Raw genomic sequence first — 24786 nt, 5'->3', positions numbered from 1 at the left:
AATATATTTTTATTTCATATGTTTAACAGTTGCCCAGCGGCTTTTAAAGAATAATGAATGTGCTGAAGAAAAGCAGAAATGCAGTCACATTTAATGATTAACTATTAATTTATACGAACAATAAAATCACTTTGTATCTGCACCATCTCTCATTATTTGTGTCCAAAGCATTAAGTCTGTAACACCTCTATTTTGAAGTAGTACAACACTCCCATTCAGTCATTAATACAGACACACATCCTCTCTCAGACTTGCTCTATCGCCCACTGGAAAGTTACTGTCTACCATTCATTCATCCACTGACAGAATCACTCTGCTTATTCATGTGCAACTGACTTACTTCGATTTTTTTTGTTGATACTATTTTAGACACTGGCATGGAAGCACCCACTTACATTACTGCTTGTTTTCACACTCAAGCTTGTATATGCGAACTGCCTTGCCCATTCTCGTTAGCCCTAGAATATTGGAGTTGCAAAAAAAAAACTTAGACCATTGCTTGAAACTCAAAGCTGAAAGCTTTGGCCTCTAAAAGATGCTTCAGTGCTTGTCTTGGTAGCATAGCAAGGTAAATCTTTTGCAGCATGGGGTCCAAATGACCAGATGAAATGTGACAACAGTGCTGCATTATGCACGTACCAACATTGTGGTCAACAAGATCAGTCATTTAAAAAAATATACTTTTTGTCAATTTTAATGCCTTATTGATTATCACTGGTTGCAATATAGTAGCCTATTAAATTTTAAATGCATGGAAGTAGTATCAGATGTTCTCAAGTTTGGTAATGTTCCCACTGAGAAACACTCAATTGTCCATTCATCATTTCTGAAACAAGTGTGGTCAGGCATGTGTGGAGTAATATTGGCATCGACTGTGTAATGGATTACACAGATGAAATGTTATGGCTTTTAAAAATATTTGCTAGGTTACCTCTGTAATGTGGGCCGCTTAGTGTACCATGTTGATTTATGGGAAACAGTATATTACATAGAACCTGCATTCGTTAAAAAATTAAGCGACAGCTACTTTTGAGGGAATAAAACCTGACACCTATTAGTAATGATTCTGTGTTTGAGTTCCTGGCTTTTGGCCCTGTAGATTTACTGTTAATGAGATTGAAATCAGCTTATAAAAGTTATTTGTAGTTCAAGGCAGCATACTGTGTTTGCTGTGGTCCTGTCGATATTTTCAGTTATTGTATAGTCATTACTCGTCTATAAATGCCGGCAGTTGTATAATGGCTTCACTAAATTATCTCTACTCATCCAGAATGGTTGGAAATTTCTCGGACCTTCTGTCGTGCACCTGCCTTACTTTGGCAGGAGTGTGGCATAAGATTAGGGTGGTACCCAGATACAGTAGCTGCCGCCCTTCGCCTGCAGTATCCCGATGGCCTTGTCAAGGGGTACAGCTTCTGCCCACCCCAAACAAAGTCATCAATAATGCAGGGGTGAGCTGGGTTGGGAGCAGGGACCCTGAACGTCAGAACTCCCATATCCCTAGCCTCTCACAGGCCTGATGGATATTCAGAGGCATGTATCCAGAGAAGAAAGAAAGATTACTGGCCTCTTTAATGCTGGTTGTGGGGATCACATTTGGTGAGAAATAGACACAAAAGGCATCAAGGGGTATGGGGAGAGCGTGGGACTATGGTATTGAGATAGAGGATCAGCCATGAATCATATTGAATGGTGGAGCAGGCTCGAAGGGCCGAATGGCTTACTCCTGCTCCTATTTTTCTATGTTTCTATGTGGGGCCCCAGGCCTGGGTACTGCTCCAAAAAGCTCTCCCCAGTCCTACTGGAGCCCAGAATCCCAATCAGTCTCCTCCTTCCCCACTCCCAGATCCTAGAAACCCCCACCCACTTAGAAGCACCTAGACTGTATTCCCACTGCTCCCTGATACCAGGACCATCTCAATGCTCCATGACCTTGGGAGCTGCCTCTCTAATGCTTCAAAATCTCAGGACCCCTCTCCATAAATTTGCTTTTACAATAACTGAAATTTCTAATGTCCAAAATAATATTTTAAACAAAATTTTAAAAATTGCATATTTCACAGCATGATTAAATTTATCTATCAAATTGTCTTCTGTATCATTTAAAACCTTTATTAAAGTTTTTAGTTAAAGGTCTCCGCTTATCCTAAAAGCTTGGGTTTGATCTTGATCATTTTTCCCAGAGTGGTGATGCTGATAGCTGATGCTGAGTTGAGATCCTGCAGACTGAGCATGTGCAGTGTGCACAATTTCCTGTAATGTTTCAGGAGCATTTAAGATCACCAAATTATAGAATGATTTTCTTTCAGTCTCTATTTGATTGACATTCAAAGTGATTTAAAGAAAAGCTAGAGGACAAATTTCAAAAGCTTTATTCAGATAAAAATGATCACAGAGTGGGTGTCTGTGTGTATGTTTGTGTGTGAGAGAAAGAAAGAAACATGACAGACTGTACTGATTACACACTTGTTGCAGATTTTGTGGGTTTCCAATTGTAAAGTCTCTCACTACGAAGGCCACCTCCATCAACTTGGCCTGACCCAGTCCCTACAGGGGCCTCATTCCTTCTCTGCCAAGAAGCTGGGTTTCCCTTTGCTGAATTTCAGCCCATAACACCACAATTGAAGAGTCTGTAAATTTGAGGGCCTGTTGCCCCGATGAACCACCAACCTCAGACATTGTAGTGTCTCCAAATTGTTTCCGACAGAAAATGGCTGTTAGGTTCTTTATGCTGCTGCAGCCATTTTAAATGCTGCAACAGCACCGGATTTCCCTCCCGTCACAGGGCGCAAACAGTGCCTGCCCACAGTATTCAAATAAGGTTGATGGGGTCATGGCAGAGTCACACTGGCAGATGATGATTGCCCCTCATGCTCTCAGAAGAAAAGGTTACATTATTGTTCAGGAATTGACCAGAGGGATTGGTATGAAAAGAAATGCATTGTTTGGAACCAAGAGAGGGTAACCGAGGATATGATTGGAAGCTGAAGAAGTCATGAGCGGAACATCATTTGAGTAAAACATGCAGGTTTCTTAGTTTATAGACTAGACTTTCATTTGGCATGGGGCAGTGCTGACTCAGTTGTAACATTCAGAAAGAAATGGGCAGATTCATGATTCAGCAGGGTAGAGAAAAGTTGCATTGGTGCCTGGACAAGGAGGTTAAAATGAGCTGCATGGGTCCCAAGACAGAATGTAACAAATAGAAGGTTGAATGGCTTTTTTCATATCTCCTTACAATGTTATATTGAACATGTGCCAAGAATCACACCGCGCCTGTTGTCCTGAGTTCCCATTTCTAATCAACTCCTTTCCTACATGTCAGGAGTGTGATATTGATCATTGTAAAGTCTGTAAGTTGTGCAGTAAATAACTTCAGAGACTTTAGAAGTACAAACAAAACAGGTCTTTACTATTCAGAGGTCTGGGCGATTTCTGCCCTAGTTAACGTATCACAACCCTTATATACTGGTGTGGTCACTATCGGTATTACAGTATACATGAGCCAATAAATAGTGCCACCCTGAAGTAGTGCTCTTAAAGGCGAACGGTCACATTCTATAGTTCCCTTAAAGGTAAACGGTTACATACACAACACTCCTCCCTTCCTAGCTTATTACTTACAGAATCCCGTTAAACATACAATCTTCAATTTTATATAAACAGGTTGCAGATATACTCTCGATGGAGTCAACGTCATATAACTTCATGTTTAACATAACATAATAACATATATATCTTCATGTCAAAACAGATCACAGATTCAGTCTCTGTGGAAAACAGTTCATAGATTCAGTCTCTGTGGTGTAGTCGGTTCACATTGCTGGAGTGACTCATTCAATAGTCCTTCCATTGGTTTAACAGTTTGAACTTCCGAACTGAATTGGCTCCGTTCGGAGGGACGACCACGTGTGTGATCTGGTAGAGGTAATCATGGTTCAGATGGGTCATCTTCTGTTTTGACTTTTCCTTTTCTGCTTCTTGGAGACTCTCTGGGCTCCACTGTCAGCTGCCAGCTGTATGCGCAGTTCCTCCTTCTCTTCCTCCTTTTTCCGTAGTAGAGCCACCTTCTCCCGATGTTCCGTAGACTTTCGGTGCTCCTCCATGATTTCTGTATGGTGGGAGTCGAAGTTACAAGTTGGGCAGGACAGGACATAGTAATATTCGGAGTCGTCCTGAGCTAGGCCAGCGAGAGGGTCTTCTATATCCTCCCTACCCAGCTGGACGTCAGCCAATTTTTGTTCCAAATCCAGACATCTTTCCTGAAGAGACTTCTTCACGTGTTCCGCTTCCTCTAACTTTTTCTGGGCTTTCAGCAAGTTGTTTACTAATGACCTCATTTGTGATTTTAATACTTCAACTTCCTTTGGAGATTGATTGATCGGACTATTCAATCCCTCTACCGGAGCAGTTGTTTCAGCGTTCTGTTGTTCAACCTTGACATGAGTCAGCGTACTTTTGGTATCTAAGGGTTGCTCTGCTGCCATCTTCTCCGTCTGTGTTGCAACCTCGGCTATTTCAATAACTTTTGAGAGCTCCAAACCCTTCTCCTCTGACGATTTAAGCTCATGTTCATGGCCCATTCTTACGGTCTCTGTGTTTCTTACAGTTCCCTTTTCTTCCACTGAAAAGATTTCCAGTTGCATCTGTTCTTCAAGTCGTTGGACCTCGGCCATTGCCGCTTCATATTTATTTTGTGTTTCCTTTAATAATTTAACGAGTTCTTGGACATCCTGAATTCCCTGTTCTGGTATGTCTTCCACCACTAATTTTTTTCCTATGGATTGAATCCCTAACGATGAGTCAGCCTTGGCCTGAAGCTCATCAAACATTTCCTGCAGACTTTGTAATTCTTGCTTATGGTCAACCTTTAGTCGTTCATGTTCTTTCACTAACACGAGCTTTTCGGAAGTTGCCAAGTTAACCCCTTCCAGGATTGTAGTCCGAGCCTGTTCATACTGTTCTTTCAACTCGTTACACTCTGCTTGCAACAAGTCGTAGAGGTGAACTGGAATACCATCCTGACTTCCTGAAGATTCCTCTTCCTTTGGATCGTTCTGTGTATATTCTAGTTCCTGAACAGCCTCAGGGAGATGTGATTGGTACTTGACCACGATGGCTCTATGGTCGCTCTCTGCTTGAGCGGGCTGTCTCTGTTGTCTTTCCAGGGACTCCCATTCGGTGTCCCAGAACTTTTTCACCTTTTCCATCTCTTGTAGGAGACGGGCACTCAACTGTTCTAATTGTCGTTGTACTTTGACATAACGTTGAGTTCTAGCCCGGTGTTCCTCCGTAATGCATCTGTCTGTAGCTTGAACAGACTCAGAATTCTCTGTCTTTATGCACGCCATCGATTTCCCAACCTTAGTCCGTGAGTTCATGTTAATCTTGTTTTTCATACATAAGCTGGACTTATCGTCTTCCGGCTCGGAGTCTGAGCTGCTTGTCTGCACCGAGTCCTCACTCGTCATTGCTTGTCGGTAGTGCCATTCCATGTCTATTTTCTTGATCCACTCCCGTCCCAGAAGTGGTGGTCCTCCCTCAGGTAGTACGTACAGATACATTCGTGGGTGTTCTTTACCCCTATCTCTCACCTTGACTCGTATTTTTCCCAGGGGGTATACATGATGCCCCGTGTATGTCTGTAATACGAATTTTGTATTTCTTAAGGGTATGTGAGAGAATAGCCGGTGATAGTCCTTTTGGTTGATGACGGATACAGCTGATCCCGTGTCCAGCTCCATTCGTACTTGGACTCCCGCTATTTTTAGTGTGACCCAGATCAACTGTAGATCAGTTACTTTACCCACATGGTGGATTCTCAGACTATCCAGCTCCTGGCTGTTTGGGTCTGAGTCTGAATTTTGTTCGTCTGAACTCTTTTCAGCCACCTGATGCACCTTGTTGTACTTTCCTTGTGGTGGTGGCTTCCTTTGCTTGTTGGTCTTCTTTCCGGACCTGCATACCTTCGCGATGTGACCCAGTTTGCCACATTTCCTGCACTCTTGGTTCTTAAACCAGCACTGATTCTGGTCGTGCGTTGTCTTTCCACAACGGTAGCATTTGGGAGTGCTTGTTGTAATTTGGTCCACCCCGAGTGCCGCCGCCTTTAGCTGCATTTCCGCCGTCCCTTTCGCTGCGGCTTCGTGCGATGAAGCTATGAGGACAGCCCTGTCCAGTGTGAGGTCGTTTTCTTCCAGAAGTCGCTTCTGCGTTCCTTCTTTGGCCAAGCCGCATACGAACTTGTCCCGCAGCGCCTCTGTCAAATTCCCTCCAAACTGGCAGTATTTCGCTAGCTTACGCAGTTCGACTAAGTATTCCGCATTGCTTTCATCTTGCCTCTGGGTTCTGGCGTAAAATTTAAATCGTTCAGCCAGCATCAACGGTGTGGGGTTCAAGTGATCCTTCAACACTGTTACGATCTCTTCGAAAGTCTGGTCCACTGGTTTAACTGGTGCTATTAGATGTTTCAAAAGCCCGTATGTTTTTGCTCCCATCGAATTTAACAAAGTTATTGCCTTGTTGTCATCCTCAATTTCGTTGGCTACGCAATATATTTCTATGCGTTCCACATACGTGGCCCAGTCTTCTATTTCTGCATTAAAGTCATTAATATTTCCTCACTTAGGCATCTTCTTCTCTTTTTGAGAACAGTACAAGTATTACTTTACTTATTATTAATTTTCTTCTCTCTTCTTGAGAACACACCAGCCTTTCTGAAAAATCTTATTACTTTTCTGAAATTCTTAATAATTTCCAAGATGGCGGTTTCCCGCTTCTTCCTTCTTCTTCGGCGGTTTTCCCGCGAAAAATGGCGGCTTTCCCGCGCTTCTCGGCTCTCCCCGCCCACTTTAATGGCGGTTTTCCCCGCGCTTTTCTGTTCTCCCCGCCCACGGCAATGGCGGTTTCCCGCTTCTTCCCCTGGCGGGAGGGGTACACTTTCCCCCGCGGGCGACGGCCGCTGGCTACCGGTCCCCAGCCTGTGCGTCGGCTTCAGCGCTCTCCGCTGGCTTTCAGACCCCCAGCCCGCGCGTCGGCTTCAGCGCTCTCCGCTGGTTTTCAGATCCCCAGCCCGCGCGTCGGCTTCAGCGCTCTCCGCTGGCTTTCAGATCCCCAGCCCGCGCGTCGGCTTCAGCGCTCTCCTTCCCGCGGCAGGCAACCGGCTCCGGGTACCCCCGATGACGGCGGACAGTTACAGCCTCTGAACTGGCTCTCGGCCAATTCCCGATTTCTCGGCTCTGTCTCACCCGGCCTGCTCCCGGTCTCAGCGCCTCTGGACCCGACTTTGTCTGGCTCCTTTCCCCCTCGACCGTGGTCGAGTGTACCGCCCTTATCCTCTGGTTTTACTCCTTCCTTATTTTCTTTTACTGTTCCCTTACTCACAGTCCGTGGCAGCCTTGCCTCTCTTGTCGATCGGCTCGCTCCTCACTGTGGCAGAAGGGACCGTCAGTGCCTGTTGCAGATGGAAGTTTTCAATGCCAAAATCTTCCTCTTTGCTATCGCTGCAGCCTCGAGTTTTCACCCAGCAGAACGACGAGGGCGGGTGCCTCACTTCGACGCTCCTTAGTTGCTTAGGAACTACTGTTGCCGCAGGGTACGATCGGCCTCGTCGCCATTGTAAAGTCTGTAAGTTGTGCAGTAAATAACTTCAGAGACTTTAGAAGTACAAACAAAACAGGTCTTTACTATTCAGAGGTCTGGGCGATTTCTGCCCTAGTTAACGTATCACAACCCTTATATACTGGTGTGGTCACTATCGGTACTACAGTATACATGAGCCAATAAATAGTGCCACCCTGAAGTAGTGCTCTTAAAGGCGAACGGTCACATTCTATAGTTCCCTTAAAGGTAAACGGTTACATACACAACAATCATCTTGTATTCCCAGTGGAACGTAAATCAACATGAAACATCCAATGAAAAGCTGATTTTATCTGTATGGAAAACCCCCTTGAAATGAACTGCTACAGATATTTTATTTCTGACCTACAGTGAACTCAAAGTTGTGCTGCTTTTCCTGATGTATGATTTATGCAAATGAATGCTGTCCAACAACTGATTAAAATGATACATTCAACAGGCTTGTTGAGATTGATTTTTGAGACCTTCATTATGATTTTTTTAAATTATGTTTTGAAAACTAATGAGAATATTTGAATGCAAATGCATAATTTTACATTTGGCTGGAAATGCATTCAAACTACATAATTAAAGTCACTAGGCCAGAGGCATCTCTGTGGCACAGGCAATCATTGTTTCAATGGTCATTTAAAAATATGTATGCATTCATCAACATAAAAATTCTAATTTGCACTGAGACAAGTACTTTCCGAACAATTTGAGATGTTATCATTTGAAAATAGCTGGAAAAACTTGTCCTTAAGTGGGAAAATTTTGCTTTCCAAATCACTAAAAGTGGTCTCGCATATATCACCGCAGAGATGGACTGCAAAGATGCAGGTGATTGCAAGAGTGTTGCACGCATAAGCATTGGTAAATCAGTTGCATATGTAAGTGGCTTTATTTCAGCACAGTAAGGAGGATTTAGGGACATACCTGCTTTGTACCAGATCCTGTCCCATATCAGATATTTGTATCATAGGAGGTAATTATTGTGTTATTTAGCTTGAAGAAAGGAGTGACCCAGGGAGGGATTTGTCTTGAGCAGTAGCACAAAGCTGGTGAATCAGAAGCCCATTTTACACTCTAGGTTTTTCTTTTGCAGTTCCTTCTATTTTCTCCCGCTGGAAATGGATGCACAGAGAAAATACATCTGTTATCACAGTTAGGCTGTTGAATTTACTGCAGAATGAATTAGTGTTGCTGAAAAACATTTGCAATCTTCAAAATGTCGTTGGATGCTAAAATAGGAAAGCTAACGCACTAGATGGAAAAGCTTTGATAGATTGAATAGCCTTTTTGATCATTGACTTTTCTTATGTTAACATTATGAAGCATTTCATGAAAGGGTGGTTTGAAATGGGGAAACTCATTTTGAAGGGAAGTTGGAGAAAGCAGGCAATGGCCTGGAGTTTCCGCTTCCTGGCGTTTTTTTAACGCAATTTTCCCGAAATCGGCCAAACCAGCGCAAAAGATTGTGGCATTTCAAGCGCAAGTTATGTCCAGCGCAAATTGAATTTCCATGATCAATTGCGCTAGAACCTGGCTCCGCCCACATAACTATCCACACCACCCAGATCGAATTAATCACCATCGAGAGTTTCTGCTAATTGTGCTCGTTTGTGGGCCTTTGAGGAAGCTCTTAAAATTAAGTTTTTTTTTCAGGCACAAGGACACTAATAGTCACATCTTAAAAGCTTTCGATTGTAATTTAAAAAAATGTACTAAGGAACTGACTACTCTACAGCAATGTAACTAGCGAATGGTTCTGTATAGTTTTATAAAGTCATTTTCAGTTATTTAAAATTGGGTTACTCACAGGTGGTGGACTACACACTCTAATTAAAAATGCTTATTTTTTTGTGATTAAACCTATTTTTCAGCTGTATTAATCAAACTGCACCAATATTGGAATGTTTTATAAAGCAAATTAAAAAAGAAATTACATTCTAAAATGTGGCCTGATTGCAGTGGTTCATGGCAGATTTTACATTCTGCAATATGCAAATGAGTGAGTGTAAACTTGAGAACAAAAACAGTTATCAAAATTAGCGCAATTTCGGGCATATTTTGCACCCGGATCGCCAATCACACCCAAAGCGGAAACTTCAGGCCATATGTGTTTAGATGGGATTAATAATTGTCATATTTTAATGTGCAAGATTGAGAAATAATAATAATCTATATATATATATAAAGGAGTCGATCTGTCTGTCCTTCTGTCTGTCCTCGGGTGTGCGTCTGTCCGGCTATGCGCTCGAAAGTTATACGGCGTACCTACGCGCGCGTTGCTTCCGAAGAAAGCTTACGTTTCCGGGACGCTTGTAAGCATATTTACTTTTCGGTCGGACGAAAATTGTTCGTGCCTTATGCAAAAAACCTTCAAAATTAAACTCATTATCTGCTAGCATTGATTGACTGATGTCAAGGTTCGACCAATCCTGTGCCGTCACGATTGACCAATCCTATAGTACGGTCCCCTGATGGTTGGCCAATCGGTGTGTGTGTGTGTGTGTGTGTGTGTGTGTGTGTGTGGGCGGGACTAATCGTTTTCATCTCGGGGATCTGGCAGCCATTGTTTCACTGCCATGAATTCAGCTTCCAGCTCAAACTACTTTGAAAAAGTTAGTATCTCTTTTAAAAATAACATAAGATTTACCAAAAACGTTTTATAAGTACTTTCACTTTCATCTTTCAAGGTATTAAAAGGTAGAAATGTTGCCCGGCAGCAGATTCACAAAGGGACACAGACAGGGCCCAAAAGCCTGGGACTCGATTTAAAATGTTGCCCGGCACCAGATTCACAGAGGGACACAGAGAGGCCCCAAAGCCTGGCACTCGATTTAAACCACCCAGCCCAAAACAGCCCTGGCAAAGCCGGGCTCCCCCCAGCTAGTTAAGTATAACTGTGTAAATTTTTTGTACAAATCTCCTGAAACTAGTCATTTTGAAATGCAGCTTTTGTGTACCTTTACCTAGAGACATTTTCTTATTAATTCATCATGTTGCCTTTTTATTTTTCTCTCCTCTTGTGTCATTCCCCAACCAAACATGAGAAAAGACCCCTGCCAATGTTGCTCTGGTTGCCGGTCATTATGCACAATTTACTTGGTGGAATCACACATTGGTCATTTATTCTTTTGAGTAAATGCCGGACAACCATTCAACCCTTCCCTCTGATGGGCATATCTGATATTGGAACGCCTTCTGATGGGCACGTGTGAAATTGTGATCCCTTGTCCAACCATTCCTTGGGAGTGTGTTGCAATGCCAATTTCCATATCATATACTGGAATATACCCACAGTGTTCCCTTCTTCCTACAGTTTGTAGGTTTAAAAAAAAACTAGCATATTCCTTCCTTTTATTAACCTTTGTGGTGTCTTGTATTATAAGCTAATCACCTTGATGTTTCAGTAAGTAATGGTATATAGATAGGTAGTTTGTTATATCAAACTATACTTGGCACGATGCTGTGCTAGTCCAGTGAAAAATCACTTCAATAATTATCACATGCAGTGTTCTTATTTCATAAATCTGTTTCTGTTAAACTCCACAGTATAATTTAAATACTTTAATTGCCATTCATATTTGCTTTGTGCTTGAACGTTCTTCAGGTCAAAATTAAATTTGTTGTATTATTACATAGATACATAGAAGATAGGAGCAGGAGTAGGCCATTCGGCCCCTCGAGCCTGCTCCGCCATTCAATGAGATCATGGCTGATCATCCAAATTCAGTACCCTGTCCCTGCCTTCTCCCCATATCCCTTGATCCCTTTAGCCTTAAGAAATATATCCAACTCTTTCTTGAATATATTTAATGAACTGGCCTCCACTGCCCTCTGTGGCAGAGAATTCCACAGGTTCACCACTCTCTGGGTGAAGAAATTCCTCCTCATTTCAGTCCTAAATGGCTTACCCCTTATCCTTAGACTATGACCCCTGGTTCTGGACTGCCCGGCCATCAGGAACATCCTTCCTGCATCTAGTCTGTCCAGGCCTGACAGAATTTTATACTTATTTAGTATTTGAACAGCTGCTTAGCTGCCTGCATGAAGAGGTTTTATTGTAAACTAATTCAGCTCTGCAAAGGTTAAATTGTGGTGGGCTTCTGAAGCTGGTTCCACCTTCCGCTGTACATGGCCTTCTTTGATCTCACAAAAGCCTTCGACACTGTCAACCGTGAGGGATTATGGAGTGCCCTCCTCAAATTAGGCTGCCCTCAAAAGTTTGTCACCATCCTCCGCCTGCTTCACGATGACATCCAAGCCGTGATCCTGACCAATTCACGTATGAACCAGGGTCAAGCAAGGCTGTGTCATCGCACCAACGCTCTTCTTGATCTTCCTTGCTACAATGCTCCATCTTGCCTTCAGTAAGTTCCCTGCTGGAGTGGAGCTAATTTACAGAACAAATGGGAAACTGTTCAACCTCCGTCGCCTCCAGTCCAGATCCAAGGTTGTTCCATCCTCTGTCGTCGAATGACAGTATGCAGACGATGCTTGTGTCCGCGCTCACTCGGAGGTCGAACTCCAAACCATCGTCAACACCTTCACCGAAGCGTACGAGAGCATGGGCCTTATACTAAACATCCGTAAGACAAAGGTCCTCTACCAATCTGCCCCCGCCACACAGTACTGCCCCCAGATTATCAAAATCCATGACAAGGCCTTGGACAACGTCGACCACTTTCCATACCTTGGGAGCCTACTGTCAACAAGGGCAGACATCGATGACGAACCCCAACACTGCCTTCAGTGTGCCAGTGCAGCCTTCGGTCGCCTGAGGAAGAGAGTGTTTGAAGACCAGGACCTCAAACCTGGCACTAAGCTCATGGTCTACAGAACAGCAGTGATACCCGCCCTGCTGTATGCCTCAGAGACATGGACCATGTACAGCAGGCACCTCAAAGCACTGGAGAGGTACCACTAACGCTGCCTCCGCAAGATCCTGCAAATCCATTGGCAGGATAGGCGCACCAACATCTGTGTTCTTGCTCAGGCCAACATCCCCAGCATCGAAGCTTTGACCACGCTCGATCAGCTCCGTGGGCGGGTCACGTTGTCTGCATGCCCGATACGAGACTCCCAAAACAAGCGCTCTACTCGGAGCTCCGGCATGGCAAGAGAGCCACAGGTGGGCAGAGGAAACGCTTCAAGGACACCCTCAAAGCCTCCTTGAAAAAGTGTAACATCCCCACCGACACCTGGGAATCCCTGGCCCAAGACCACACAAAGTGGAGGAGAAGCATTCGGGAAGGCGCCGGACACCTTGAGTCTCTTCGCTGGGAGCCAGCAGAAGCCAAGCGCAGGCAGCGCACGTCAACCCAAGCACCCCACCCACCCGCCCCTTCAACCACCCTCTGCCCCACCTGTGACAGAGACTGTAGGTCCCGCATTGGACTCGTCAGTCACCTGAGAACTCATTTTTAATGTGGAAGCAAGTCATCCTCGGTTCCGAGGGACTGCCTAAGAAGAGAAACATCAGTTGGTTTGTTGTATGCATTCTCGGGGACTTTCTCAAGTGTTTGTATTGCTGTAGGTGACAATTAACGAGTTAAGCAAAATGTTGAGGTAATAGGCTTGTTTGTATAGTGCTATTTGTTTACTCCATCTCATATATTAGGTAGGCTGGAAACAAGACGACAATCTGCATTCGAGCATTACGGATATTGGTTCTGAATGCTATAGTTAATTATGTGCCTTTGCTTTGAATTTGTTTAAAACAGTCAAAATTCCTGAAGAATTAGCCTTGTGCAGCATAAAAAGTAAAGTTACATTTTTTCCTATAAGTAGGAGAAAAAGATCGATGGCTCCAACATCTACCTTCAATGTAGATGTGGAGAACTTGGTCTGACATTTTCAAATTCAAACTTTGCCTTGGTCAAAACTCAAAAAAAAGATTGAAGTTGCTATTCCTTTTACTGATAGCTGTAAAAAGAGAGAATTGCCCTGAGCTTCTGGTTTTCAACAACTCCGCTCACCTACATACTAGCAAAACAATAGAATGTGATCATTATTGATTTCCTAAGTAGGTGAGTAGTAGAAGTGTTGAACTGACCCCTATTGGGCATTAATTGTAGGGTTTTTTTTGCACAGCTTCTGCCATAATTTTCCATTGCTGTAGCAGTCACAAAGAGCACTGCAGCCTTTAAAAATTTAACGCCACATGAAAAAGTAGAATAAGAGCATTAGATAATATACAAACCCTTATCGGGATACAACTCATTCTTAGTTTCTCTTTTAGTTATTTTGTTTTTCCATTTCTTTTTGTTTAGTCTGTTTCTTACACTCTGTCTCCATTCCTCTTCATGCAATCACTTTTACTTCATTTTCATTCCTCTATTCTTTGCTACTCTTCTCCATCTTCCAGTCTATGATCATTTTTGCCACGATATCAGCATGATATTTAATAGCGCCATTACAGAGCCCTGAAGAGGGTGGAAAAGAAGAAAGTTTTTAAAAAATATCTTGACATAACAATCTTTGTGGAGAATTACAGCTCCAGGGTTTTCTGTGAATATATGTCTGTTGCTTTGTGATAAGCCAGTGGGATGCATGACTGAAATGTGGTGAATTCGGTTACCACAGTTTTGCCTTTTCTTGAGCCTATTCATCTAAGGAAAGTGAATGGAACTGACAGAAAACCCCAGGTTGGCAATAACATAATCATCGCACTTGAGCTACTAGTCTTCCCTTCAATTCTATGGTATTTCAAATGTATTTGCCTTGTCTGTTCTGTCCAATACGTACATACAATTGGAAATGGTGCCTCAAAGTTCAGGCACCAAAAATCTCAAAGTCTTGTGTACATCAGCAGAAAGCTGCCTCGAATCCAAAATCTATTAACATTTTCAAAATGATGCCACTAAAAGGTTTTCCCCCACTAAGTTGATCCCCCTTTGATCCATTGCTTATACCAGTGTTAAGTGGCAATGCCAGTCAGAAACGGTATGACTGTTTTCATTGATATTGTACTATATTACTTTTAAGAGTGCCAGTGATATCAGATGCCTTCCAAAAGATCAACATTAATGGCTTTAATTTGATCTGTGCACTATTTTAGAGCATCCATTAATGTGCTTGCTTAAATGTCTATCTGCTCTATCCTAACACAGATGTTAACCCATTTAAAATAAACAGGTTAACGTTCAGCTTAAGATAAGCAGACAGGAATATAGGTAGATGTGTAATGGGTGTATTAAACCCATAAATGTCTATCAAGTATAATTACTGCAGTCCTTTTGTACTTGAAAGCAAGAAATCAAAAGACAATATCATAAACTGGAAGGGATGACCATAATAAAGACATAATTTTTAATTGTATGTACATATTGGACAGAACAGGCAAGACAAATGACCAACATCCATTTAACAGCAACATTGAACGCTACCTGACAGATTCATATATTTTCTCTTTTTCTTTTGTCAATTTTCTCCAAATTTCTGATTTCCCCACTGAAAGAGGCCACTCAGAATAATCATTTTGGAATCTATGCCTGAATTTAGAACCACAGCCAAAGGAGACTCCACTATAAGAGGGCTCTGCAGTGGCCATGCTCTCCATGGTAGCGCGACCAGGTGGTAATGTAGCACTGCGCAGATGTGAGTTGTGGACTCCTGCATAGATGCCACCAAAGTTTGCAGGCTACTTCATGTGTTGTCAAATGAATTTAAGAAATGTTGATACTGAGCTATTAAATTACATTTTTGTGCACTGGCCCTTTGAAGTTAGAATCCCTGGACTTAGTGGCTGAAGGAGCATTGAAACTGGCCAGCAAGTTCAGACTCATTCTCCACTTTCTCCAGCTCACTCAGCATGAGTGATTTTAAAAAGTGCTTCCTCCTCAACTTACCAGCTGAATCCCCCTGGAATGCATGCATGTGTGCTGGTGCTTGCCAATGTAGGAGTGAATATTGGATGGTTTTGTGAGGTGCTCACTTCAGGGCAGACATTGGGCTTCTGTCACCTCCTCCTCTTAGGCACCTATAAAATATTGAAGAATAACTTACTGTAGACCTCTTTACCCAGAGAGTGGTTATAATATGGAACTTGCTACCACATGGAGTAGTTGAGGCAACTAGCATAGATGTCTATAAGAGGAATCTAGATAAGAAACATGAGAGATAAAGGAATAGAAGGATATGCAGATAGGGTTAGATGAAGTAAGGTGGGAGGAGGCTTGTGTGAAGCATAAACACAGTCATAGACCAGTTGGGCCAAATGGCCTGTTTCTCTGCTGTAAATTTTATGTAATTCTATGTAACGACTAGCAGTAGGACTCCACTTCAAAATGAGCATACATGACAAGACATGTGCCTGTTTGAAGGAGTGAATGAGTAAGTAGGAAGATAAAAAATAAAAAGCAAAGGCTGGTAGCCACGAGCTTCTGGGAAGACAATAAGCTAGTGGGCATTTGGAAGGCCCTATCCACGGAAAGAGTCAATGGGCCAGATTTTCCCCTCAGCGATGAAAGAATGGCGTTCATCTCATGTACAACTGCCCACAGGCGCCTTGCGGGCTTGTCAGCTAATCCAGCGTCTTTTCCAGCACGGTGCCATCTACAGGGGATCTGTGGCATCTGTAAACAGGGAAAGCAACAACAAGGCTCTTCAACCAATCAGATTGAAGTATCCTCACTGAGACATGCTGAATCCAAACCAGGAAGTATAAAGCAGGAAATATAAATTAGATTTAAATGATGTACAGGAAGCAAAATAAAGATTGGGAAATACAGATGTGATTAAGGGAGATAAAAGAGACAAACAGAAAAAGTAAAAATATATATTTTTAAAATCTGGAACAATCATTTTCTTAGAGAATAAGACTCCACAATTGTAAAATTAATTTTTCAGGGCCAGAGAGGTTGATCAGCAGTAATTATCACTTAGTACGCCATTAAAAACTCACTTATTCCTATATGCACCCGCCCTAACTTTTTCAGCCATCCTTAGTGTGGAACTAATGGCCAAGTAACCCAAGTTCATGCTGTTATAGTGATTTTAGTGCCGTGTCTATCAGCGAGGACTGCCACAGCGCACCCTGTTTAACTGCGCATGCGCGTACTCCAGAAGTTGCTGTCAGATTTTCTCAATTATAATGGCGATGCTATTATAGCAAAAGCTGGGCCACAGTGCCCCGATTTGGAGGACCCCATCTGATATGCATCTGGTTACATCTGTTATTTGTGGCTGCCTTCTGTAAGCAGATAGAAATGTGACATATGTTGGATTGGGAATAGCAGAGACTGTGTCACCCAAGTACCCAACCTAACATTCATCTTGTATGAATCGATGAGCATGCAGCACTCTGGTAGCTTGTGTTGGCATGTATTTGGTGTTCATAGCTTGCAAGATTTATGTGTGACAGTGCAAGTTCATTTGTATTGCCGCAGTACAGAGTTCCTTGCAGAAACATGGGCATGCCTGTGCATTTGAAAAGTAGGTGAATTATTGGAAGAGTGCTGGACATGTTTCCTCTGTGATGCTCCAATAATCTTATAGGGAAGTGTTGTTAGCATGATTGTAGGGCACTATCGTAAAAGTGGACAAACTGTGAGCACGCTTAACTTGGAAACCTTTAGGAGTCAGGCAAATTTTTTCCTCATCAGCTCCCTGGATCAATTCACATATAATAGTTAATTCATTTTTTACAGCAACTTTAGTGCAGGTTTCTCTGAGGCTGCTCTCTACTCTAAATAGGAGCACCCTTCTATAGAGGACCTCCAATAGCAGGATCTCCAAAGTTGCATCCTCAAATACTGCAGTTCACCATCTTAGAGTGTCTACCATGATTTCATCCTTCTCAGCATCGAGACAGCTTTAAGGGTAACCAGTGGCCCTTGAAGAGCTGCCAATGCTGGATACTTCACCCCTTGATGTTGGTGTGCTCCCAAGCATCATCATCCATGTGCCAGAGCGCCACAACATCATGTAAACTAGCTGATCTCTCTATACCGGGAATTCAGTTTGTAGTGCTGCAGGTGGGCACAACCCTCAAAGAGCAATGGTCCCGTCATAATTGTGAGTGGCCAAGTAATCCGACCCTGAATTCTCACGAAAACTGTAAATAAATCTCAATCCCTTCATTCTTATCTGAACTGGATTCTGTAAATTCCTGTAGTTTTTTTCCAAGAAGCTATCTTGCCGAGGAAACCCTCCCAAATTAGTGTTGAGCTGTGAGTATGCCTCATTGAACTCTGATCCTGTTCAAGCACAGTAAACAGTTTTATTTGTAAAGTAGAAATGTAATTTTAACTGCTCCAGATGATTCACGCAATTGGAAATATGGTTAATTGGATAAGTAGGAAATTTCAGACCTGTCAAAATGTGCATTTAATACTTTTTCATTACGATTGTGAAACATACAAATTGGAATTTAGTTATAGGCAGTCAACTGATTATTTTTTGAATAATTATTTTCTTATTATTAGGTGAAAATGGAAAGATTTGTGATTAACTGAAAGATTTCACTGATTTCAGGATGTTTCAAAGACTACAGGAGTAAATGATTAGGTAATACATGTAGACTATCCTTTATCCGAACTTCCGAAAACCGAAACCCTCTAAAAACCGAAGGTTTTTTCGTTCAGCGTAAGTCGTGCGCACGACACGACCAGAGTGGTGCACGACTTACGCTGAGCAGGGCAGAGGGTCACTGAGTTCCCTCCTGGGTAGGAGATTGCAGGCCGAGCCGGGCAGTGTGAAGGAGGTATACCGGGAGAGTGAACCCAACAATACAGCGGCCCGTCCGATAGCTGCAGTGGCCTGTCCGATATTCTTTTCTCCCCCCCCCGACCCCCACCCTTTCGGATAAGGGATAGTGTATCCTTTATCCGCACTTCCGAAAACCGAAATCCTCTGAAAACCAAAAGTGTTTTCGTTCAGCGTAAGTCGTGCGCACGACCCCGACCGACGACCCCCCCGCCGACCCCAACCCCCCGCCGACCCCCACCCCCGACAAATTTCCCAGTCTTATAAAATACCTTCTGAAATCCGAAATTTTCCGAAAACCAAAACACGGCTGGTCCCGAGGTTTTCGGATAAAGGATAGTCTACCTGTACTGTTGGAGTAAATGTTAAGTAATACTTTATTGTGCATTATTTGTGATTTTCATTTCAGATACTGAAAAGGTGAGGGTCAATGTGTTGAAAAGTAAACCTGAATAATTTGCATGCCATAAAGCTCCTATTGTAAAGACATTGAGCTGGCTGGAGGAATTGCATTTCCACATGCTGAATTGCCTCAAATTAACCTTCCTCTGACATACACAACATCTTCATATATCAGCATTGTCCATCATAATAGCTGTAACTTTGGTTAATTTTAGCAATGAACGTTTGGAAAATTAACACTTTGGATTTAGATTCAGAGGGGTCCAACACAGAGGGGATGTTCTGATTAAAAGATTTTTAGAAGTATTTCAGCTTCAAGTACAATAGAATATAACAAAACTCTCTTTACTATGGCTTAACAATAGATACATCCAAACCAACATCTCGTGTCAGCTTGTTAGCATTTCACAAGAAACATCAACTTTTTCACTGAGACTGGAAACGTCAATTACGAGCTAATCAGATTTGTTGTAAGGCAGGCTTGAAGACTGCCAGAATCAATCAGTGATAGACCTTAATCAACCAATCACACATTACTTTCGCCCATGGTTTTCACAGCATTGGAGGCAGAAAGGTTTTAAGATGGACTGATGGTTTCTGAGAACTGCAGTTATAGGTGTGTTTATTTCATATTGGTCCCCGAAGAAATTCTGTATGACAAATAATCTGCTATGGTGCAACTCTTAAAAACTTTATTTTCCTCAAAGGAACTTTTTTGGGAATGACTAGCTGGTGTCTTATGTGATGTTTATTTTTTACAAGACTAGTTACCGACACTTTTTGAAATTAGGAGCATATTTCCTGGTGTGTGCATTAATTAACTTTATTTGAGCATTCCGGTCACTACACTTGCAAACAAAATAGAGAGTGGGGTTGAAGTAGTGATAGATTTTATTTAACATTTTTAAAAATACACTGATATTCTCCTATTTGGAATGTTACCATTGTGATGTGTAATGTGGTCAATTGGCTTGATTGTGTGTGAGTGGATTTCCTGTTCTTGTTTTGTAACTTTGAACATTGTTTTCAGCTTATTTGAACATGTGTGATGTAGATCCTACACTCCACGACTTTATCTGAAAGTCTATTCCCTTTGTTGATCAGTCTCTGTGTGAAGAATACCTTCCTGATATCAGTCTATAATTTACCTTTTACTAGTTTGAATCTGTGTTCCATTTCCTATATGCAGTATTTGAAACTCATTAGCATTAAATTTCATCCACCACTGCTCTGCATGTCGAAGGTCTTTCTGAAGTAAACGGAAAATAAAATTGACTCTGGTGTAAAACGGGCTGCCGATTCGCTGAGCCCCTAGCATAGACCAATTTCACCCCTATGCTGTCTGTATCTAAATCTAAATCCCCATTCTTTTAACCTTACAATTCATCACTACTGTTACTTGTGAGTTACACATTCAAACAGAATACATAAACATAATGGCCCGTATTTTCCGATCGGAGGTTTCCTGCGTGCAGAGGCCTCCGATCTGGAAAAAATCTACACCCTTACCTGAGGGCTCCGGAGGTCTGGACACTTCCGCTCCTGGGCCTCTGCTCTACGAAATGTGCAGGGCCCAGGTATCCCAGGGGCACATGCGGTTCGCAAGCGTCCCTGGGATCACATGGGCCATGGGGAACCAATGAAAGAAGGGAATCCCCCTTCACAGTTTTGACAGCTTAGACCTGTCAAAAGTATGAATGGGGATCACTCAAAAAACACATCAAAACATTAAATAATTTTTTTAAATCATGTTTTTAAAATGAGTTAAAATTGCATTAAATTAGATATTTTAAACAAAAATTTAATTTGAAAGAAAAATTAAAGTTTTTTATGAGGCTAAAAATAAACTTTTTTAAAAGTATTTTTAAATTATAAATGAGTGAAAAAAAATTTTTTTTTACTTTTTTAAACTCTTATGCTGGTAAAAGCAGGCCTTACGCCTACTTTTACCAGGCATAAGATTTTTAAGGGCTTTCAGCGGGCGGAGGTTCTGCAGAAAGTGGAACTCTCTGCCTGCAGAGGCCCTTCTCCAGGGCAGGCGGATGATCTGTCAAGAGGATTCTTGACAGATCGGAAGTGTCGGCTTTCAGCACGTGCGCTTCGCATGCCTGAAGCTGGCACTGGTGAGGCCCCTACGGGTGTGTACACAGCTCGTACACACCCATGGGGGTCGGAAAATATGGGCCAATATTTATAAAGAAAGAAAACACACACACTATTCTACAACTCAGCGGGCAGCAGAAGGTGGTTATAATCTTGCTATATTGGCCCAGTAATTCCGGGCACAACGCATGAGTAAGGACGGGGTACTTACGCGTGTGCCCGGAGGAATTGCCGGTTTACAGCATGCACAGCGCATGCGCTGAAAACCGGCATTTCCTGTCCTCTGACCCAAGGGGTTAAGAGGCAGTACACGCGCGACTGCACAGGCAGCGCATGCGCAGTGAAATTCCTTTTTTTTTTTCACAGTTGCCCGAGTGTAAAGGCCTCCGGTCTTTACGCGTGGAAAAACCAGACGTAAGTATTTAGTTTTACAGGTAAGTGGGCTTTTAGTACAATGTAGAATTTTTTTTTCCACAGGTTTGTTATTTTTAAAGAATTTACAGTAAGGTAAGTTTAGTTTTAGACCCTATTTAAAAAAAAAAAAAAAAAAAAAAAAAAATTTTTTTTACAAAAAATGGATTAATTGTTTAAAACATTTAAAAAAACTTATTTATAGTTAATATAATCAGTGGGATGTTTTTTAAAATGTTATTTAAAGTTAAAGTAGTGTTTTGGCAGCCCATACTTTTCATGAGTTTGACAGCTCTTACTGTCAAACTCATGAATGAGTTTCCCCTCCCCTGATTGGCTGCACAGTGCTCACCTGATCCCAGCCGGCACATCGCACTAACTACGCCGCTGGATCAGGTAAGCACATCGCGCCGACTTCTGAACCGGGCCAGTGACAGGAAATGCGAGCAGGCCCGGGCTTCAGATGTCGGCGCGCAGGGTGAGTGCAGAGCGGGGGCTTGCATGCGCGGCAAGCTCCCGATCCTAATTTCAGGGCCAATGTGTTCAGGAGCCAGAGTGCTATTTTGATTCTGAAAATGTACTTTGGCGCTTCTAAGAAGTGTAAACTACGTTGAACATATATAAAAACATTTTATGTTGCACTGAATTTCAACATTTATAAAGGTATAAAATAAGTTAAAGGTATCATGCTAAAACTGTGCAGTACTCTAACCAGACTGCAACTTCAGTCGTGTGTCCAATTTTGGCCGCTGAGCTACAAGGGAAGTGTGGAAGAGGTGCAAATAAGAGCTACGTGGCTGATCCCCATCACCAGAAGGTTGAGTTTTGAGGAAAGACTTGGGCTCCTCGGCCTTGAAAGGAGATGACAAACCTCATAGCAGTATATCAAATAATAAACAGTATAAAAAGATAAATCCCCAACATTACTTCAAATTAAACCATGACAGTAGGACAGGAAGAACAGATTCAAGCTGGGAAAAGACAACTTTAGGAATGATAACAGGAAATTCTTCTTCACACAAATAATGTAATCAATACACAAAATGAACCTTCTCATAGGATAGTGGAGGCAGAAGCCTTCAGTTGGTTGCTGTGATGAAGGGACTCTTTCTGGGTGTATGAGCTGGGGTGGGCTGAATAGTCTTCCTTATCTATCTTGTGAAAAACAATCGTGATAATTGGATATAGTCTAAAAACCAACAGACTTAAATTGCAGTATGAAAGCAAAGCACCAGGACTCTACTTTAGAATAAGAAAGAACCTTGGAAAACCAGTGTGGTAAACCACTGTATTGTATATTGCCACCTCTGGGTGGCGCTGTGTATGGAGGCATGCCTCAGCTGACTCCACCCACCACTGTGTGGGTTTCGTTCAGACTTGTTCAGTCACTCACGAAGAAGCATGGTCTCTTCTTAGCTAATAAAAGCCTTATTCATCTCTTCTTTCGACTCATCATCTCTTCTTCGACTCATCACCTTTTATGAAGTAATTGATAAGCGTATCAATTTTATTAGCTAAAAGTTAAATGGCGACACCTGAGGAGCAACAACAGCAACGGATACAGCAGACATTGCTGAGAGCCCTCAGACCACCACGCCTGGACCTCGACCCTCAAGATGTGGGTGCATCAGCCAAGTTTGAACACTGGCTGAGCTGCTTTGAATCCTTCCTCGCAATCTCACAGGTTACAGAGGAGGATCACAAACTGAAAATTTTGACCGCCCAGGTGAGCCATCAAGTATATATGCTAATCCGGGACTCTAATACGTACGTGGCGGCCCTCGAGCTACTAAAAGGGCAATATACGCGCCCAGTGAACACAATTTACGCCCGACACCTCTTGGGATCCCGCAGGCAGCAACCGGGAGAATCGGTAGGGGCATTTGCACGGGCGCTACTGGCACTCTGCAGAGACTGCGATTGTAAAGCGGTAACGGCTGTGGAGCACGCGCAGGGACTCGCCTGTGATGCCTTCGTCAGGGGCCTCCAGTCAGACCACACCCGGCAGAGACTGCTAGAAAGCAAGGAACCCGACCTGAAGACGGCCATTGCCCTTGCGCTCTCGTTAGAGGAGGCCCACCGAAACCTCGAGGCATACCCCCGTAACGGCGCCGAGACATGGCAATCGAAACCGTGGGACACGGGACCGCCGCCCCCGGCACCAACCGCTGCAGCGACCCAACCGAGACAGCAGCCTCCGGTAAGAACTGCTTCGATGCCCAGTAACCAGGCCCAAAAATGCTATTTCTGTGGCCAGTTAAAACATCCCAGAGCGCACTGCCCAGCTAAGACAGCTACCTGCTCGGGCTGCGGGAAGAAAGGCCATTACGCTAACGCCTGCAAGGGGAAGCCAGCCAGCAGCGCAGCGTGCGGGCCGTGGGAGCAGCCATCTTATCCGCCATTTTGTGTACCCCCGGCCGCATGGCATCCGCCGCCATCGTATCCAACGCACTCAACCGCCATTTCGTCACCGGAACCGACCACCGTCTTGGCGGATGACTATAGTGACTCACTAAGCCACATACTGGCCTCCGTGACGCTGGATCAAGCCCTCCCTCACCATCTATCCAGCTCCATGATGGATATCGCGGTAAACGGCCGCGCCACCAGTTGCCTGATCGACAGCGGGAGCACAGAGAGTTTCGTCCACCCCGACACGGTACGTAGCCACTCCCTCACGATTCTGCCAACGCACCATCGCATTTCTATGGCGTCCAAGTCCCAGTCAATGGACATCAGCGGCTACTGTGTGGTGACCCTGTCAGTAGGGGGCACTGAATATAAAAAATTTAAACTGCTAGTCCTGCCCCGTCTTTGCGCTGCCGTCCTGCTAGGGTTGGATTTTCAGTGCCACCTTAAGAGTGTCACACTAGCATACGGTGGACCCCTCCCCCCACTCACAGTCTGCAACCAACAACTTTTAAATCGCCCGCTGCAAACCACCTGCAGCCTTTCCACATTAAAAGTCCCCCCCCCTCCCCTGTTCGCTAACCTCACCCGCGACTGTAAACCCATCGCTACCAAAAGCAGGCGGTACAGTGCCGGGGACAGAGCTTTTATCAGCTCTGAGGTGGAGCGGCTCTTGAAGGAGGGCATTATCGAAGGTAGCACTAGCCCCTGGCGAGCCCAGGTTGTAGTCGTTAAAACCACTGCAAAACGCCGCATGGTAATCGACTACAGCCAAACCATAAACCGGTACACCCAGCTGGACGCGTACCCCCTCCCTCGCATATCTGATATGGTCAATCAGATTGCGCAATACAAAGTATTCTCCACCATCGACCTTAAGTCAGCGTACCACCAGCTGCCCATCCGCCATGAGGACCGCCAGTATACTGCCTTCGAGGCAAACGGCCGCCTCTACCACTTCCTTAGGGTCCCCTTCGGCGTCACCAACGGGGTTTCGGTCTTCCAAAGGGAGATGGACCGAATGGTTGACCAGAACGCGCTGCGGGCAACCTTCCCCTATTTGGATAACGTCACCATCTGCGGCCACGACCAGCAGGACCACGACGTTAATCTAGCAAATTTCCTCCG

The sequence above is a fragment of the Somniosus microcephalus genome, chromosome 22 (genome assembly GCF_052327205.1).
Source record: "Somniosus microcephalus isolate GS21.2 chromosome 22, FLI_Smic_1.0, whole genome shotgun sequence".
Classification (NCBI taxonomy): Eukaryota; Metazoa; Chordata; class Chondrichthyes; order Squaliformes; family Somniosidae; genus Somniosus; species Somniosus microcephalus.
This window is presented reverse-complemented; position numbering follows the sequence as displayed.